This window comes from Carcharodon carcharias, chromosome 5, assembly GCF_017639515.1.
Source record: "Carcharodon carcharias isolate sCarCar2 chromosome 5, sCarCar2.pri, whole genome shotgun sequence".
Lineage (NCBI taxonomy): Eukaryota > Metazoa > Chordata > Chondrichthyes > Lamniformes > Lamnidae > Carcharodon > Carcharodon carcharias.
In genome coordinates, this window is record NC_054471.1 from 86,478,633 (window position 1) to 86,494,812 (window position 16,180).

The following is a 16,180-nucleotide window of genomic DNA, read 5'->3' on the forward strand; positions in this document are numbered from 1 at the left end:
AGTGCTGTTAGCATGCTGTGCATCAGGGATATGAGAGCAATTAGCATGCTGTTTAAAAGGGATTTGAGAGCAGTAAGCATGCTGTGTATCATGGCTATGAGGACAGTTATTATGCTGTGCATCAGGGATATGAGAGCAGTTAGCATTCTGTGTATCGGTTATATGAGAGCAGTTAGCATGATGTTTATCGGGGATATGAGAGCAGTTACCATGCAGTGTATCAGGGATATAAAAGCAGTTAGGATGTTGTGTATTAGGGATATGAGAGGAGTTAGCTTGCTGTGTATCTGGGATATGAGAGCAGTTAGCATGCTGTGTATCAGGGATATGAGAGCAGTTAGTATGCTGTGTACAAGGGATATGAGAGCTGTTAGCATGCTATGTAAAAGTGATATGAGAGCAGTTAGCATGCTGTGTATCAGGGATATAAGGGCAGTATGCGTGCTGTGCATCAGGGATATGAGAGCAGTTAGTATGCTGTGTAAATGGGATATGAGAGCAGTTAGCCTGATGTGTATCAGGAATATGAGATCAGTTAGCATGCTGTGTGTCAGGGATATGAGGGCAATTAGCATGTTGTGTGAAAGGGATATGAGTGCAGTTAGCTTGCTGTGAATCAGCGATAAAAGAGCAGTTAGTGTGCTGTGTATCAGGGATATGAGAGGAGTTAGCATGCTGTGTATCAAGGATATGAAAGCAGTTAGTATGCTGTGTATTAGGAATATGAGTGCAGTTAGCATGCTGTGCATCAGGGATATGAGAGCAATTAGCTTGCTGTGTAAAAGGGATTAAAGAGCAGTTAGCATGCTGTGTATCATGGATATGAGGGCAGTTAATATGCTGTGCATCAGGTATATGAGAGCAGTTAGCATTCTGTGTATCGGGTATAGGAGAGCAGATAGCATGCTGTTTATCTGGGATATGAGAGCAGTTACTACGCTGTGTATCAGGGATATAAGACCAGTTAGGATGGTGTGTATCAGGGATATGTGAGCATTAAGCATTTTGTGTGAAAGGGATATGAGAGCAGTTTGCATGCTGTGCATCAGGGATATGAGAGTAGTTAGCATGCTTTGTCGCAAGGGATATGAGAGCTGTTAGTATGCTGTGTATCAGGGAAATTCAAGCTGTTAATATGCTGTGTTTCAGGGATATGAGAGCAGTTAGCATGCTGTGTATCGCGGATATGAGAGCAGTTAGCATGCTGTTTATCAGGGATATAAGAGTAGTTAGCATGCTGCATATCAGTGATATGCGAGCAGTTAGCATGCTGTGTAAAAGGGATATGAAACCAGTTAATATGCTGTGTATCACGGATATGAGAGTAGTTAGCATGCTGTGTATCAAGGATATGAGAGCAGTTATTATGCTGTGTATCACGGATATGAGTGCAGTTAGTATGCTGTGCATCAGGGATATTAGAAAAATTACCATGCTGTGTAAAAGCAATATGAGATCAGTTAACCTGCTGTGTATCATGGATATGAGAGCAGATAGCATGCTGTGAATCAGGGATATAAGAGCAGTAAGCGTGCTGTGCATCAGGGATATGAGAACAGTTAGCATGCTGTGTATCACGGATATGATTGCAGTTACTAAGGTGTGAATCAGGGATATGAGAAAAGTACCCATGCTCTGTAAAAGGCATATGACAGAATATACCATGTTGTGTATCATGGATATGATAGCAGCTACTATGCTGTGTATCAGGGATATGACAGCAGTTAGCATGCTGTGTATCAGAGATATGAGAGCAGTTAGCATGCTGTGTATCAGTGTTATGAGAGCCATTAGCATGCTGTGTTTCAGGGATTTTAGAGCAGTAAGCATGCTGTGCATCAGGGATATGAGAGCAGTTAGCATGCTGTGTAAAAGGGATTTGAGAGCAGTTAGCATGCTATGTATCATGGATATGAGTGCAGTTAATATGCTGTGCATCAGGGATATGAGAGAAGTTTGCATTCTGTGTATCGAGTATATGAGAGTAGATAAAATGCTGTGTTTCGGGTAAATGAGAGCAGTTGGCATGCTGTGCTTCTGGGATATGAGAGCAGTTACAATGCTGCGTATCAGGGAAATAAGAGCAGTTAGGATGGTGTGTATCAGAGATATGAGAGGAGTTAGCATGCTGTGTATCTGGGATATGAGAGCCATTAGTATGCAATATATAAGGGATATAAGAGCAGTTAGGATGGTGTGTATCAGGCATATGAGAGCAATTAGCATCCTGTGTATCTGGGATATGAGAGCAGTTAGCATGCGGTGTATCAGGGATATGAGGGATGTTAGTAGGCTGTGTACAAGGGATAAGAGAGCTGTTAGCATGCTGTGTAAAAGTGATAAGAGAGCAGTTAGTATGCTGTGTATCACGGATATGAGTGCAGTTGGTATGCTGTGCATCAGGGATATGAGAAAAGTTACCATGCTGTGAAAAATCAATATGAGACAAGTTTACCTGCTGTGTATCATGGATATGAGAGCAGTTAGCATGTTGTGTGAAAGGGATATGCGAGCAGTTTGCATGCTGTGTTTCAGGGATATGAGAGTCGTTAGGATGCTTTGTATCAAGGGATATGAGAGCTGATAGTATGCTGTATATCAGGGAAATTCAAGCTGTTAGTATGCTGTGTTTCAGGGATATGAGAGCAGTTATCATGCTGTGTATCACGGATATGAGAGCAGTTAGCATGCTGTGTATCAGGGATATAAGAGCAGTTAGCATGCTGTGTATCAGTGATATGAGAGAAGTTAGCCTGATGTGTATCAGGGATATGAGAACTATTAGCATGCTGTGTGTCAGGGATATGAGAGCAGTTAGCATGTTGTGTGAACGGATTTTGAGAGCAGTTTGCATGCTGTGTATCAGCCATGTGAGAGTAGTTAGCATGCTTTGGTACAACGGATATAAGAACTGTTAGTATGCTGTATATCAGGGAAATTCCAGCTGTTAATATGCTGTGTTTCAGGGATATGAGAGCAGTTAGCATGCTGTGTATCGCGGATATGAGAGCAGTTAGCATGCTGTGTATCAGGGATATAAGAGCAGTTAGCATGCTGTGTATCAGTGATATAAGAGCATTTAGCGTGCTGTCTAAAAGGGATATGAGACTTGTTAATATGCTGTGTAAAATGGATATGAGAGTAGTTAGCATGCTGTGCATCAGGGATAAAAGAGCAGTTAGTGTGCTGTGTATCAGGGATATGAAAGCAGTTATTATGCTGTGTAAAAGGGATATGAGATCAGTTAGCATGCTGTGTATCACGGATATGAGAGCAGTTAGCATGCTGTGTATCAAGGATATGAGACCATTTAGTATGCTGTGTAGCACGGATGTGAGTGCAGTTAGTATGCTGTGCATCTGGGATATGAGAAAAGTTACCATGCTGTGTAAAAGCAATATGTGAGCCGTTAACCTGCTGTGTATCATGGATATGAGAGCAGTTAGCATGCTGTGTATCGGGTATATGAGAGCAGTTAGCATGCTGTGTCAAAGGGATATGAATGCAGTTAGCATGCTGTGCATTAGGGATCAAAGAGCAGTTAGTGTGCTGTGTATCAGGGATATGAGAGGAGTTAGCATGCTGTGTATCAAGGATATGAAAGCAGTTAGTATGCTGTGTATCAGGAATATGAGTGCAGTTATCATGCTGTGCATCAGGGATATGAGAGCAATTAGCATGCTGTGTAAAAGGGATTTGAGAGCAGTTAGCATGCTGTGTATCATGGATATGAGGGCCGTTAATATGCTATGCATCAGGGATATGAGAGCAGTTAGCATTCTGTGTATCGGGTATATGAGAGCAGTTATCATTCTTTGTATCTGCGATATGAGAGTAGTTACTATGCTGTGTATCAGGGATATAAGAGCAGTTAGGATGGTGTGTATTAGGGATATGAGAGGAGTTAGCCTGCTGTGTATCTGGGATACGAGAGCAGTTAGTATGCTGTGTATTAGGGATAAAAGAGCAGTTAGGATGGTGTGTATCAGGTATATTAGAGCAGTTAGCATGCTGTGTATCAGGGATATGAGAGCAGTTAGTATGCTGTTTACAAGGGTTATGAGAGCTGTTAGCATGCTGTGTAAAAGTGAAATGAGAGCAGTGAGCATGCTGTCTATCAGGGATGTAAGAGCAGTAAGCGTGCTCTGCATCAGGGATATGAGAGCAGTTAGTATGCTGTGTAAAAGGGATATGAGAGCAATTAGCCTGATGTGTATCTGGAATATGAGAGCAGTTAGCATGCTGTGTGTCAGGGATATGAGAGCAGTTAGCATGTAGTGTGAAAGGGATATGAGAGCAGTTTGCATGCTGTGTATCAGGGAAATGAGAGTAGTTAGCATGCATTGTATCAAGGGGCATGAGAGCTGTTAGTATGCTGTACATCAGGGAAATTCAAGCTGTTAGTATGCTGTGTTTCAGGGATATGAGAGCTGTTAGTATGCTGTGTATCATGGATATGATTGCATTAAGTATGCTGTGCATCAGATATATGAGAAAAGTGACCATGCTGTGTAAAAGGCATATGACAGAAAATACCATGCTGTGTATCATGGATATGATAGCAATTACTATGCTGTGTATCTGGGATATAAGAGCAGTTAGCGTGCTGTGCATCAGGGATATGAGAGCTGTTAGCCGGATGTGTATCAGAGACATGATAAAAATTAGCATGCTGTGTATCGCGGATATGAGAGCAGTTAGCATGCTGTGTATCAGGGCTATGAGAGCAGTTAGCATGCTGTGTATCAGGGACATGAGAGCAGTTAGCATGTTGTGTAAAAGCGATATGAGAGCAGTTAGCATGCTGTGTATCAGGGATATGATTGCAGTTAGCATGCTGTGTATCAGGATTGAAGCTAGAGTGTATAGGGATATAAGAGCATTAGATGCTGTGTATCAGGTATAGAGAGTAAGTTAGTAGGCTGTGTCAGGGATAAGTAGAGCTGTTAGCCTGCTGTGTGCAAAGTGATATGAGAGCAGTTTAGCATGCTGTTATCAGGGATATAAGAGTAAGGTGCTGTCATCAGGATATGAGAGCGTTTAGTGTTGAAGGGATATGAGAGCTGTTGCATGTTGTGTATCAGGATATGAGAGAAGTAAGCATGCTTGTTCAGGGTGTGAGAGCTTTTCATATGCTGTATATCAGGGAAATTCAAGCTGTTAGCATGCTGTGTTTCAGTGATATGAGAGCTGTTAGCATGCTCTGTATCAGGGACATGCGAGCAGTTAGTATGCTGTGTACAAGGGATATGAGAGCTGTTAGCATGCTGTGTAAAAGTGATATGAGAGCAGTTAGCATGCTGTGTATCAGTGATATGAGAGCAGTTAGCATGCTGTGTATCAGGGACATGAGAGCAGTTAACATGCTGTGTGTCAGGGATATGAAAGCCGTTATCATGTTGTGTGAAAGGGATATGCGAGCAGTTTGCATGCTGTGCATCAGGGATATGACATTAGTTAGGATGCTTTTTATCAAGGGATATGAGAGCTGTTAGTATGCTATATATCAGGGAAATTCAAGCTGTTAGTATGCTGTTTTTCAGGGATATGAGAGCAGTCAGCATGCTGTGTATCGCAGATATGAGAGCAGTTATCATGCTGTTTATCTGGGATATGAGAGCAGTTAGTATGCTGGGTCTCAGGGATATAAGAGCAGTTAGGATGGTGTGTATCAGGGATATGAGAGGATTTAGCCTGCTCTGTAGCTGGGATAGGAGAGCAGTTAGTATGCTGTGTATTAGGGATATAAGAGCAGTTAGGATGGTGTGTATCAGGTATATGAGAGCAGTCAGCATGCTGTGTATCAGGGATATTAGAGCAGTTAGCATTCTGTGTATCAGGGATATAAGTGCAATTAGTATGCTGTGTGTCAGGGATATGAGGGCAGTTAGTATGCTGTGCATCAGGGATATTAGAAAAGTTACTATGCTGTGTAAAAGCAACATGAGAGCAATTAACCTTCTGTGTATCATGGATATGAGAGCAGATAGCATGCTGTGAATCAGGGATATAAGAGAAGTAAGCGTGCTGTGCATCAGGGATATGAGAGCAGCTAGCATGCTGTGTATCACGGATATGTTAGCAGTTACTATGGTGTGCATCAGGGATATGAGAGCAGTTAGTATTTTGTATATCAGGGAAATTCAAGCTGTTTGTATGCTGTGTTTCAGGGATATGAGATCAGTTAGCATGCTGTGTATCGCAGATATGAGAGCAGTTAGCATGCTGTGTATCAGGGATATAAGCGCAGTTAGCATGCTTTGTATCACGGATATAAGAGCAGTTAGCATGCTGTGTACCAGTGATATGGGAGCAGAAAGCCTGATGTGTATCAGGGATATGAGAACTATTATCATGCTGTGTGTCAGGGATATGAGAGCAGTTAGCATGTTGTTTGAAAGGTTTTTGAGAGCAGTTTGCATGCTGTGTATCAGGGATATTAGAGTAGTTAGCATGCTTTGTATCAAGGGATATGAGAGATGTTAGTATGCTGTATACCAGGGAAATTCAAGCAGTTAATATGCTGTGTTTCAGGGATATGAGAGCAGTTAGCATGCTGTGCATCGCGGATTTGAGAGCAGTTAGCATGCTGTGTATCAGGGATATAAGAGCAATTAGCATGCTGTGTATCACACATATGAGAGCAGTTAGCATGCTGTGTATAGGGTATATGAGAGCAGTTAGCATGCTGTGTAACAGGGATATAAGAGCAGTGAGCATAATCTGTATCAGGGATATGAGAGCAGTTGGTTTGCTGTGAAAAAGGGATATGAGAGCAGTTAGCATGCTGTGTAAAAGGGATATGAGTGCAGTTAGCATGCTGTGAATCAGGGATAAAAGAGAAGTTAGTGTGCTGTGTATCAGGGATATGAGAGGAGTTAGCATGCTGTGTATCAAAGATACGAAAGCAGTTAGTATGCTGTGTACCAGGAATAAGAGTGCAGTTAGCATGCTGTGCATCAGGGATATGAGAGCAATTAGCATGCTGTGTTAAAGGGATTTGAGAGCAGTTAGCATGCTGTGTATCATGGATATGAGGGCAGTTAATATGCTGTGCATCAGGGATATGAGAGCAGTTAGCATTCTGTGTATCGGGTATAGGAGAGCAGTTAGCATGCTGTTTATCTGGGATATGAGAGCAGTTACTATGCTGTGTATCAGTGATATAAGAGCAGTTAGGATGGTGTGCATCAGGGATGTGAGAGGAGTTAGCCTGCTGTGTATCTGGGATAGGAGAGCAGTTAGTATGCTGTGTATTAGGGATATAAGAGCAGTTAGGATGGTGTGTATCAGGTATATGAGAGCAGTCAGCATGCTGTGTATCAGGGATATGAGAGCAGTTAGCATGCTGTGTATCAGGGATATGAGAGCAGTTAGTATGCTGTGTACAAGGGATATGAGAGCTGTTAGCATGCTGTGTAAAAGTGATATGAGAGCAGTTAGCATGCTGTGTATTAGGGATATAAGGGCAGTAAGCGTGCTGTGCATCAGGGATATGAGATTAGTTAGTATGCTGTGTAAAATGGATATGAGAGCAGTTAGCCTGATGTGTATCAGGAATATGAGAGCAGTTAGCATGCTGTGTGTCAGGGATATGAGAGCATTTAGCATGTTGTGTGAAAGGGATATGAGAGCAGTTTCCATGCTGTGCATCAGGGATATGAGAGTAGTTAGCATGCTTTGTCACAAGGGATATGAGAGCTGTTAGTATGCTGTGTATCAGGGAAATTCAAACTGTTAATATGCTGTGTTTCAGGGATATGAGAGCAGTTAGCATGCTGTTTATCAGGCAAATAAGAGTAGTTAGCATGCTGTATATCAGTGATATGAGAGCAGTTAGCATGCTGTGTAAAAGGCATATGAAACCAGTTAATATGCTGTGTATCACGGATATGAGAGCTGTTAGTATGCTGTGTATCACGGATATGAGTGCAGTTAGTATGCTGTGCATCAGGGATATTAGAAAAGTTACCATGCTGTGTAAAAGCAATATGAGGCAAGTTAACCTGCTGTGTATCATGGATATGAGAGCAGATAGCATGCTGTGAATCAGGGATATAAGAGCAGTAAGCGTGCTGTGCATCAGGGATATGAGAGCAGTTAGCATGCTGTGTATCACGGATATGATTGCAGTTACTATGGTGTGCATCAGGGATATGAGAAAAGTACCCATGCTCTGTAAAAGGCATATGACAGAATATACCATGTTGTGTATCGTGGATATGATAGCAGCTACTATGCTGTGTATCAGGGATATGAGAGCAGTTAGCATGCTGTGTATCAGAGATATGAGAGCAGTTAGCATGCTGTGTATCAGGGTTATGAGAGCCGTTAGCATGCTGTGTTTCAGGGATTTTAGAGCAGTAAGCATGCTGTGCATCAGGGATATGAGAGCAGTTAGCATGCTGTGTAAAAGGGATTTGAGAGCAGTTAGCATGCTATGTATCATGGATATGAGGGCAGTTACTATGCTGTGCATCAGGGATATGAGAGAAGATTGCATTCTGTGTGTCGAGTATATGAGAGCAGTTAAAATGCTGTGTATCGGGTAAATGAGAGCAGTTGGCATGCTGTGCATCTGGGATATGAGAGCAGTCACCATGCTGTGTAACAGGGAAATAAGAGCAGTTAGGATGGTGTGTATCAGGGATATGAGACGAGTTAGCATGCTGTGTATCTGGGATATGAGAGCAGTTAATATGCGGTGTATAAGGGATAAAAGAGCAGTTAGGATGGAGTATATCAGGTATTTTAGAGCAGTTAGCATGCAGTGTATCAGGGATATGAGAGCAGTTAGCATGCTGTGTATCAGGGATATGAGAGCAGTGAGTATGCTGTGTACAAGGGATATGAGAGCTGTTAGCATGCTGTGTAAAAGTGATATGAGAGCAGTTAGCATGCTGTGTAAAAGGGATATGAGACAAGTTAATATGCTGTGTAAAAGGGTTATGAGAGCAGTTAGCGTGCTGTGTATCAGGGATATGAGAGTAGTTAGAATGCTGTGTGTCAAGGATATGAAAGCAGTTAGTATGCTGTGTATCCGAAATATGAGTGCAGTTAGCATGCTGTGCATCAATGATATGAGAGCAATTAGCATGCTGAGTAAAAGGGATTTGAGAGCAGTTAGCATGCTGTGTATCATGCATATGAGGGCAGTTTATATGCTGTGCATCAGGAATATGAGAGCAGTTAGCAGTCTGTGTATCGGATATATGAGAGCATTTAGGATGCTGTGTAATAGTGATATGAGAGCAGTTAGCATACTGTGCATCAGGGATATGAGAGCAGTTAGCATGTTATGTGAAAGGGTTATGAGAGCAGTTTGCATGCTGTGTGTCAGGGATATGAGAGCAGTTAGCATGTTGTGTGAAAGGGTTATGAGAGAAGTTTGCATGCTGTGTATCAGGAATATGAGAGCAGTTAGCATGCTGTGTATCAAGGATATGAGAGCAGTTAGTATGCTGTGTATCACGGATATGAGTGCAGTAAGTATGCTGTGTGTCAAGGATATGAGAAAAGTTACCGTGCTGTGTAAAAGGAATATGAGAGCAGTTAGCATGCTGTGTATCAGGGATATGAGATTAGTTAGGATGCTTTGTATCAAGGGATATGAGAGCTGTTAGTATGCTGTATATCATTGAAATTCAAGCTGTTAGTATGCTGTGTTTCAGGGATATGAGAGCAGTTAGCAGGCTGTGTAATAGTGATATGAGAGCAGTTAGCATACCGTGTATCAGGGATATGAGAGAAGTTGGCATGCTGTGTATCAGGGACATGAGAGCAGTTAGCATGCTGTGTATCAGGGATATAAAAGCAGTAAGCGTTCTGTGCATCAGGGATATGAGAGCAGATAGTATGCTGTGTAAAAGGGATATGAGAGCAGTTAGCGTGCTGTGTATCAGGAATATGAGTGCAGTTAGCATGCTGTGCATTAGGGATATGAGAGCAGTTAGCATTCTGTGTATCGGATATATGAGAGCAGTTAGGATGCTGTGTAATAGTGATATGAGAGCAGGTAGCATACTGAACATCAGGGATTTGAGAGCAGTTCGCATGCTGTGTTTCAGGGACAAGAGAGCAGTTAACATGCTGCGTGTCAGGGATATGAGAGCCGTTAGCATGTTGTGTCAAACAGATATGCGAGCAGTTTGCATGCTGTGTATCAGGGATATGACATTAGTTAGGATGCTTTGTATCAAGGGATATGAGAGCTGTTAGTATGCTGTATATCATTGAAATTCAAGCTGTTAGTATGCTGTGTTTCAGGGATATGAGAGCAGTTAGCATGCTGTGTATCGCGGATATGAGAGCAGTTAGCATGCTGTGTATCAGGAATATAAGAGCAGATAGCATGCTGTGTATCAAGGATATGAGAGCAGTTAGTATGCTGTGTATCACGGATATGAGTGCAGTAAGTATGCTGTGCGTCAAGGATATGAGAAAAGTTACCATGCTGTGTAAAAGGAATATGAGAGCAGTTAACCTGCTGTGTATCATGGATATGAGAGCAGTTAGTATGCTGTGTATCAGGGATATAAGAGCAGTTAGCATGCTGAGTATCAAGGATATGAGAGCAGTTAGCATGCTGTGTATCAGGGATATGAGATCAGTTAGCATGCTGTGTAGTGGGATATGAGAGCAGTTAGAAAGCTGTGTAAAAGGGATATGAGAGCAGTTAGCATGCTGCATAGATGTGATATGAGAGAAGTTAGCATGCTGTGTATCGGTTATATGAGAGCAGTTGGCATGCTGTGTATCGGGGAATTAAAAGCAGTTACTATGCTGTGTATCAGAGATATAAGTTCAGTAAGGATGGTGTGTATGAGAGGAGTTAGCATGCTGTGTATCACGGATATGAGAACAGTTAGCATGCTGTGAATCAGGGTTATGGGAGCAGTTAGTATTTTGTGTATCAGGAATATAAGAGCAGTTAGGATGGTGTGTATCAAGTATATGACAGCAGTAAGCATGCAGTGTATCAGGGATATGACAGCAGTTAGCATGCTGTGTATCAGGGATATGAGAGCAGTGAGTATGCTGTGTACAAGGGATATGAGAGCTGTTAGCATGCTGTGTAAAAGTGATATGAGAGCAGTTAGCATGCTGTGTATCAGGGATATAAGAGCAGTAAGCATGCTGTGCATCAGGGATATGAGAGCAGATAGTATGCTGTGTAAAAGGGATATGAGAGCAGTTAGCGTGCTGTGTATCAGGGATATGAAAGCAGTTAGTATGCTGTGTATCAGGAATATGAGTGCAGTTAGCATGCTGTGCATCAGGGATATGAGAGCAATTAGCATGCTGTGTAAAAGGCATTTGAGAGCAGTTAGCATGCTGTGTATCATGGATATGAGGGCAGTTAATATGCTGTGCATCAGGGATATGAGAGCAGTTAGCATTCTGTGTATCGGGTATAGGAGAGCAGTTAGCATGCTGTTTATCTGGGATATGAGAGCAGTTACTATGCTGTGTATCAGTGATATAAGAGCAGTTAGGATGGTGTGCATCAGGGATGTGAGAGGAGTTAGCCTGCTGTGTATCTGGGATAGGAGAGCCGTTAGTATGCTGTGTATTAGGGATATAAGAGCAGTTAGGATGGTGTGTATCAGGTATATGAGAGCAGTCAGCATGCTGTGTATCAGGGATATGAGAGCAGTTAGTATGCTGTGTACAAGGGATATGAGAGCTGTTAGCATGCTGTGTAAAAGTGATATGAGAGCAGTTAGCATGCTGTGTATTAGGGATATAAGGGCAGTAAGCGTGCTGTGCATCAGGGATATGAGATTAGTTAGTATGCTGTGTAAAATGGATATGAGAGCAGTTAGCCTGATGTGCATCAGGAATATGAGAGCAGTTAGCATGCTGTGTGTCAGGGATATGAGAGCATTTAGCATGTTGTGTGAAAGGGATATGAGAGCAGTTTCCATGCTGTGCATCAGGGATATGAGAGTAGTTAGCATGCTTTGTCACAAGGGATATGAGAGCTGTTAGTATGCTGTGTATCAGGGAAATTCAAACTGTTAATATGCTGTGTTTCAGGGATATGAGAGCAGTTAGCATGCTGTTTATCAGGCAAATAAGAGTAGTTAGCATGCTGTATATCAGTGATATGAGAGCAGTTAGCATGCTGTGTAAAAGGCATATGAAACCAGTTAATATGCTGTGTATCACGGATATGAGAGCTGTTAGTATGCTGTGTATCACGGATATGAGTGCAGTTAGTATGCTGTGCATCAGGGATATTAGAAAAGTTACCATGCTGTGTAAAAGCAATATGAGGCAAGTTAACCTGCTGTGTATCATGGATATGAGAGCAGATAGCATGCTGTGAATCAGGGATATAAGAGCAGTAAGCGTGCTTTGCATCAGGGATATGAGAGCAGTTAGCATGCTGTGTATCACGGATATGATTGCAGTTACTATGGTGTGCATCAGGGATATGAGAAAAGTACCCATGCTCTGTAAAAGGCATATGACAGAATATACCATGTTGTGTATCGTGGATATGATAGCAGCTACTATGCTGTGTATCAGGGATATGAGAGCAGTTAGCATGCTGTGTATCAGAGATATGAGAGCAGTTAGCATGCTGTGTATCAGGGTTATGAGAGCCGTTAGCATGCTGTGTTTCAGGGATTTTAGAGCAGTAAGCATGCTGTGCATCAGGGATATGAGAGCAGTTAGCATGCTGTGTAAAAGGGATTTGAGAGCAGTTAGCATGCTATGTATCATGGATATGAGGGCAGTTACTATGCTGTGCATCAGGGATATGAGAGAAGATTGCATTCTGTGTGTCGAGTATATGAGAGCAGTTAAAATGCTGTGTATCGGGTAAATGAGAGCAGTTGGCATGCTGTGCATCTGGGATATGAGAGCAGTCACCATGCTGTGTAACAGGGAAATAAGAGCAGTTAGGATGGTGTGTATCAGGGATATGAGACGAGTTAGCATGCTGTGTATCTGGGATATGAGAGCAGTTAATATGCGGTGTATAAGGGATAAAAGAGCAGTTAGGATGGAGTATATCAGGTATTTTAGAGCAGTTAGCATGCAGTGTATCAGGGATATGAGAGCAGTTAGCATGCTGTGTATCAGGGATATGAGAGCAGTGAGTATGCTGTGTACAGGGGATATGAGAGCTGTTAGCATGCTGTGTAAAAGTGATATGAGAGCAGTTAGCATGCTGTGTAAAAGGGATATGAGACAAGTTAATATGCTGTGTAAAAGGGTTATGAGAGCAGTTAGCGTGCTGTGTATCAGGGATATGAGAGTAGTTAGAATGCTGTGTGTCAAGGATATGAAAGCAGTTAGTATGCTGTGTATCCGAAATATGAGTGCAGTTAGCATGCTGTGCATCAATGATATGAGAGCAATTAGCATGCTGAGTAAAAGGGATTTGAGAGCAGTTAGCATGCTGTGTATCATGGATATGAGGGCAGTTTATATGCTGTGCATCAGGAATATGAGAGCAGTTAGCAGTCTGTGTATCGGATATATGAGAGCATTTAGGATGCTGTGTAATAGTGATATGAGAGCAGTTAGCATACTGTGCATCAGGGATATGAGAGCAGTTAGCATGTTATGTGAAAGGGTTATGAGAGCAGTTTGCATGCTGTGTGTCAGGGATATGAGAGCAGTTAGCATGTTGTGTGAAAGGGTTATGAGAGAAGTTTGCATGCTGTGTATCAGGAATATGAGAGCAGTTAGCATGCGGTGTATCAAGGATATGAGAGCAGTTAGTATGCTGTGTATCACGGATATGAGTGCAGTAAGTATGCTGTGTGTCAAGGATATGAGAAAAGTTACCGTGCTGTGTAAAAGGAATATGAGAGCAGTTAGCATGCTGTGTATCAGGGATATGAGATTAGTTAGGATGCTTTGTATCAAGGGATATGAGAGCTGTTAGTATGCTGTATATCATTGAAATTCAAGCTGTTAGTATGCTGTGTTTCAGGGATATGAGAGCAGTTAGCAGGCTGTGTAATAGTGATATGAGAGCAGTTAGCATACTGTGTATCAGGGATATGAGAGCAGTTTGCATGCTGTGTTTCAGGGACATGAGACCAGTTAACATGCTGTGTGTCAGGGATATGAGAGCCGTTAGAATGTTGTGTGAAAGGGATATGCGAGCAGTTTGCATGCTGTGTATCTGGGATATGACATTAGTTAGGATGCTTTGTATCAAGGGATATGAGAGCTGTTAGTATGCTGTATATCATTGAAATTCAAGCAGTTAGTATGCTGTGTTTCAGGGATATGAGAGCAGTTAGCATGCTGTGTATCGCGGATATGAGAGCAGTTAGCATGCCGTGTATCAGGGATATAAGAGCAGTTAGCATGCTGTGTATCACACATATAAGAGCAGTTGGCATGCTATGGATCAGTGATATGAGAGCAGTTAGCCTGATGTGTATCAGGGATATGAGAACTATTAGCATGCTGTGTGTCAGGGATATGAGAGTAGTTAGCATGCTTTGTATCACGGGATATGAGAGCTGTTAGTATGCGGTCTATCAGGGAAATTCAAGCTGTTAATATGCTGTGTTTCAGGGATATGAGAGCAGTCAGCAAGCTGTGTATCGCGGATATGAGAGCATTTAGCAAGCTGTGTATCCGGGATATAAGAGCAGTTAGCATGCTGTGTATCAGGGATATAAGAGCAGTTAGCATGCTGTGTAAAAGGCATATGAGACAAGTTAATATGCTGTTTAAAAGTGTTATGAGAGCTGTTAGCGTGCTGTGTATCAGGGATATGAGAGGAGTTAGCATGCTGTGTATCAAGGATATGAAAGCAGTTAGTATGCTGTGTATCCGGAATATGAGTGCAGTAAGAATGCTGTGCATCTGTGATATGAGAGCAATTAGCATGCTGCGTAAAAGGGATTTGAGAGCAGTTAGCATGCTGTGTATCATGGATATGAGGGCAGTTTATATGCTGTGCATCAGGAATATGAGAGCAGTTAGCAGTCTGTGTATCGGAAAAATGAGAGCAGTTAGGATGCTGTGTAATAGTGATATGAGAGCAGTTAGCATACTGTGTATCAGGGATATGAGAGAAGTTAGCATGTTGTGTGAAAGGGTTATGAGAGCAGTTTGCATGCTGTGTATCAGGGATATGAGAGCAGTTAGCATGCTGTGTATCAAGGATATGAGAGCAGTTAGCATGCTGTGTATAAAGGATATGAAAGCAGTTAGTATGCTGTGTATCACGGATATGACTGCAGTTAGTATGCTGTGCATCAGGGATATGAAAAAGTTACCATGCTGTGTAAAAGGAATATGAGAGCAGTTAACCTGCTGTGTATCATGGATATGAGAGCAGTTAGTGTGCTGTGTATCAGGGATATAAGAGCAGTTAGCATGCTGTGTATCAAGGATATAAGAGCAGTTAGCATGCTGTGTATCAGGGATATGAGATCAGTTAGCATGCTGTGTAATGGGATATGAGAGCAGTTAGAAAGCTTTGTAAAAGGGATATGAGAGCAGTTAGCATGCTGTGTAGATGTGATATGAGAGAAGTTAGCATGCTGTGTATCGGTTATATGAGAGCAGTTGGCATGCTGTGTATCGGGGAACTTAAAGCAGTTACTATGCTGTGTATCAGAGATATAAGTTCAGTTAGGATGGTGTGCATCAGGTGTATGAGAGGAGTTAGCATGCTGTGTATCACGGATATGAGAACAGTTAGCATGCTGTGAATCAGGGTTATGGGAGCAGTTAGTATGTTGTGTATCAGGGATATAAGAGCAGTTAGGAAGGTGTGTATCAAGTATATGACAGCGGTAAGCATGCAGTGTATCAGGGATATGAGAGCAGTTAGCATGCTGTGTATCGGGGATATGAGAGCAGTGAGTATGCTGTGTACAAGGGATATGAGAGCTGTTAGCATGCTGTGTAAAAGTGATATGAGAGCAGTTAGCATGCTGTGTATCAGGGATATGAGAGCAGATAGTATGCTGTGTAAAAGGGATATGAGAGCAGTTAGCGTGCTGTGTATCAGGGGTATGAGAGGAGTTAGCATGCTGTGTATCAAGGATATGAAAGCAGTTGGTATGCTGTGTATCAGGAATATGAGTGCAGTTAGCATGCTGTGCATCAATGATATGAGAGCAATTAGCATGCTGAGTAAAAGGGATTTGAGAGCAGTTAGCATGCTGTGTATCATGGATATGAGGGCAGT